This window comes from Schistocerca serialis, chromosome 10, assembly GCF_023864345.2.
Source record: "Schistocerca serialis cubense isolate TAMUIC-IGC-003099 chromosome 10, iqSchSeri2.2, whole genome shotgun sequence".
Lineage (NCBI taxonomy): Eukaryota > Metazoa > Arthropoda > Insecta > Orthoptera > Acrididae > Schistocerca > Schistocerca serialis.
Window position 1 is genome coordinate 161,511,215 of NC_064647.1, and position 5,065 is coordinate 161,516,279.

Sequence of the window (5,065 nt, forward strand, 5' to 3'; positions counted from 1 at the left end):
AACAATCACCAGCAGAACTAGAATCACAATCACTTTGTTCACAGTGATTAAAACTAACCTCTATGAGTAGACTCTAGACATAAAAATTTCAGTTTCAACACTGAAAGCAAACCATAATTTTCTGCTATCACTGATTACCTGAAACTTTTCTCACACTGGCTACATGAGCTGCTGTGTTACCAACTAATGAGCGGTCCTGATTGGTACTTCATTACAGGTCATAGGTATCACAGGCACTTTTCTAACAAAACCAGAATTATTGGCTGTAAAACCAGAGAAAGCATCGCCGAGGTAACTAGGCTATTTAGATTACACTAGCCAATTCACCACTTGCATTATTTATATACCAGACAAGCAGAATGTACCAGCGGATGTGCCATCACGTGTAGAAAATGCGGACGCGACAGCAAACACATGCCCATAAGTTGAAGCTGTAACGGCTACCATTGATTTTGATGCTCTCGCACAGGCCCAGAAACGTGATAATGAGTTACAAGATTTGCTGAAACAACCGTGATGACTGAAATTACAATGTGTCGCGATGCCTGAAGTGATTGGTGAATTGTATTGTTACCTGTCTGGAGTGAAAGCACATCCATTTGGACCACAACACTTTCGAGCACAAGCAATTGCATCAGTACACAATCTGGCACGTCCACGAGTATAAGGTACTATTAGATTGATCAAAGTATCATCTGACCTGGAATGCACGCTGGCTGCAAAACATTTGTCAAACAGTGCATTGTGTGAAACTTCCTGGCAGATTAAAACTGTGTGCCGGACCGAGACTCGAACTCAGGACCTTTGCCTTCGCAGGCAAATGCTCTACCAACTGAGCTACCCAAGCACGACTGACGCCCCGTCCTCACAGCTTTACTTCTGCCAGTACCTCGTCTCCTACCTTCCAAACTTTACAGAAGCTCTCCTGCGAACCTTGCAGAACTAGCACTCCTGAAAGAAACGAAATTACGGAGACATGGCTTAGCCACAGCCTGGGGGTTGTTTCCAGATTGAGATTCTCACTCTGCAGCAGAGTGTGCGCTGATATGAAAATTTACTGGCAGATTAAAATTGTGTGCCGAACTGAGACTCGAACTCGGGACCTTTGCCTTATGTGGGCAAGTGCTCTACCAACTGAGCTACCCAAGCACGACTCACGCCCCGTCCTCACAGCCTTACTTCTGCCAGTATCTCGTCTCCTACCTTCCAGACGAAGTTTCATATCAACGCACACTCCGCTGAGGAGTGAGAATCTCATTGCAGCGCATAGTGTGTCAGAGGAACAAGACCACAAAGCATGTCAGAGCACCGGTAGGCGCATTTCTGCCGCCGAATCAACGTTTCGAACATGTACATATCGATATTGTAGGCCCGCTCACAGTCTCAGAAGGCTATAATTATTGATTATTGTGTCACACTGATTTACCAGCTGGCCTGAAGCACTTCCCATGAGGGATATCACAGACGAAACTGTGGCGCAAACATTTCTTCCGGTTGGATCGCCCGTTTCGGTACCACTGCGAATTACTGCAGACCAGATTACCTTTTCAGAGCATTGGCTACATTATTAGGCATTAAGCGTATACACACCACAACCTAACACTCTGCATCAAATGGTATAGTTGAACACCTGCATCGTCAACTGAAAAGAGCTCCGCGATGTCACACGACGCAAAATTCGACCAAGGCACTACCTATTGTGCTCCTCAGACTACGGGCGTCAGTCAAAAGCGATGTTAAAGAAACGGCAGGAGAGCTAGTGTACGGGCAAACGCTACATCTGCTGGGAGAATTCATGCACAGCACAGCATACGATACAGTCGATGCATAAGACTTTACTACTAATTTATGAGAATCATTCGCCAGGTTAGACCAATCGCGCCCAGATGTCAGGAAGGGAGACACTCGTTTGTGTTCGCAGATCTTGAGTACTGCATACACGTTTTCTTATACAGAGATGCAGTACGCAAGCCTTTGCAGCCACCATATCTGGTGATTAGCAGATTGGAATAAATGGTATGCTTACCACCGTCGCACTACACCGACTCAAGCCCGCGTTTTCGACGCATTGGACTCACCAAGGACTGCAGGAGGCGAACGAGAAGATGAGAATGTAGCATCAGAAGGTGTCCCCATACCCACAGCACAACCGCAACCAGACACTACGGACGCAGGCGCCTCGGAGAAGAAAACGACGCCGAAGACTGGTATCTCACATCCTGCTGGAACCACCGGTTCCAGTGGCACAATAACACATTCCAAGAAAGCAGTGATAACGCCTGCATGGCGATGAGTGAAGTTTAATCTGTGATATCGTCAACACTAGGAGGGGCACCATGTAGTATCTCATTCTGTCCCTGCAAATACGAGTGTACAGTAGTGTATAAACATTCCATGTGACTAGTATTTGTCATTATAATTACCCTGTGACGTTAGTGATATAGACGATTTCATGTCTCTCTTAACAGTTGATAGTTCAGCCTTCATGCTTGCAGGCTGTCCTATGTAGATGTGTTTTATATGGGAATAAATGTTCAGTTGTATCAGATACCACAAATATAATATTTCAGATCATTCAAAAATAAAAATGAAACAAAAAGATGCAAGTAAAGAAAATGAGAAAATATTACTGAAAACTGTTTGTGTAACAAATTTACCAGATATTAAAACTAAATATATAACAGGAGATAAACTAAGAATGAGTAAATCAAAAGGAATTTTTAAGAAAGGATATACTGCCAATTGGCAAACAGAAATATTTGAAATTGAAGTTTTATTCAATCTACTTGAATAATATATAAATTAATCGATTTTAACAGAAGAGTAAAAGAACTGTTGAAAATGAATTACCCAGACTTCTTTCTTGATGAAAAAGCTTTGAGAAAGAGAGGTATAAAAGAATATGTTAAATCGTTAGGATTCGATAATTCACACAAAAGTCGGATCGATAAAAATTTCGTTCATGTGAAAGACACTTGTTATTGAAAATTTAAACTTGTTTCGTGTTGATTTTAATATTACTCTAAAGACTGTTTTACTAAAGAATATAGAGTGTATTTTGACATCAGTATGAAAGTTAACAAAAGGTGTAAGGTCACTATTGTTTGAAAATTTCAAATATGAGTTATTTGAATGAGATGGTTTTAATGAAATTCATTTTTATAGATGTATTTGAAAATCGTTATGAGTGTCATATAAAATTAAAATAAGGAAAAAGCAGTTGTATGAAACTTTGTGGCAGATTAAAACTGTGTGCCCGACCGAGACTCGGTCTTAGCAAAGGTCCCGAATTCGAGTCTCGGTCGGGCACACAGTTTTAATCTGCCAGAAAGTTTCATATCAGCGCACACTCCACTGCAGAGTGACAATTTCATTCTGGAAGCAGTTGTATGTTCCATTTTATTGGTGCAGTTTAAGTAACATTATTTTTAAGATTTAAAAAATTTGTTAAATTTTAATTGTGACATTTTATTAAATTTTTTATTTATAAAGGGAAACTCCCTCCAAGGACCATGGACCTTGGGGGGGGGGGGTCGGGGGGGGGGGGCTTTACATGCCTCAGTGATACAGATAGCCATACTGTAGGTGCAACAACAATGGAGGGGTATCTGTTGAGAGGACAGACACATATGTGGTTCTTGAAGAGGGGCACCAGCCTTTCAATAGTTGTGGGGGCAACAGTCTGGGTGACCAATGGATCTGCCCTTGTAACATCAACCAAAACATCCTTGCAGTGATGGTACTGCGAGCGGCTGAAAGCAAGGGTAAACTACAGCCATAATTTTTCCCGAGGGCATACAGCTTTACTGTATTGTTAAATGAAGATTGCGTCGTCTTGGGTAAAATATTCCAGAGGTAAAATAGTCCCCCATTCGGATCTCCGAGCGAGGACTACTCAGGAGGTATAACGATATGTTTACGGAATGTGTATACATAAACATACAGTTATAAATGTCCCAGTCGTAATCGCTAATTATAACAATATGATTACTTTTGTGTTGTAACATATAGCTATAATCAGCGGTGGAAATATATTTGCGAACGCCGACCATGTGCGGCTGTTTCTTGTTGGATCGTCTGATCAGTCGGAAGTTGCATCGCAGAGGAGAGTAAATACCTATTCAAAATATTATTATTTTTGGATATCTCAACATGAATTTCCTAAGGGACCGTAGTTTATCATGCATTTACCAGTAGAATATGGCACGGAGAAAATATTTCGCCGCATGCAACTTCCGTCCGATTTCAACGAAAGAATTCGTGACTTTATATTTGGCAGAAACATAAAGAAAATTAAATAACTCCATGAAGGAGTGAGACATAGATTCTATATTAAATAAATAGTCCATACACCAGTTCCATTTAAATCTGAATTTATGGCAATTAATAGATGAACTTACACTGCAATGAAGGATTTAACATGGATGCCGTTTTGACTCGCACTTCTCTTCTCGTAATGAAAATAATTCCTTTGACGTTTTCACATACACGTCGCCAAATAAATCTACTGCTATGCAGTATTGCACTTTTACTTTACACTAAATTAGTATTACTTTTATCAATAATAATACGGCGGCAAGACATGCGCGTCCGACACAACTTACAAGAGACAAGAGAATAAGAAAAAATGAGTAACTGAGTAACTGTTAATCGAGAATATCTCGTACATCAAAAGAATGTGTAAAAGTGTTCTTCTTCTGTCCGTTTTCGCGCTGCCGTTTTCAAAGTCGTTAACTCACTGCATCTCTGACGGCGCTTTGACAATAAACAAGTTACGTCACACATCGTTCACCTTTTACATTCTCGCAACATTATTTGCTAACTGTAGCTGTTGCCGATCGACTGCTCGATTAGTGAATGATTTAAAGTGATAAGGCAATCACATATTGTTACATTGCCTTCCATGGGAATCTTGGAAATCAAGAAGATTACCAAGATTCACATGTCGCCGTTAACATTATGGGATTGAGTACTTTACAAATTTACATTGATCAAACAGTGTTCCTGTCATTTTCTTATTGTTGTTGTTGTGGTCATCAGTCCTGAGACTGGTTTGATGCAGCTC

At 40.7% G+C, this 5,065-nt stretch overlaps 1 non-coding gene across 1 annotated transcript; it reads right to left on the minus strand.

Annotated features, from left to right (window-relative positions):
• Positions 1–774: 774 nt before the first annotated feature.
• Positions 775–848, minus strand: Trnar-gcg (transfer RNA arginine (anticodon GCG)). The gene has a single exon. It is a non-coding gene; the product is annotated as a tRNA-Arg (tRNA).
• Between the last annotated feature and the right edge of the window lie 4,217 nt (positions 849–5,065).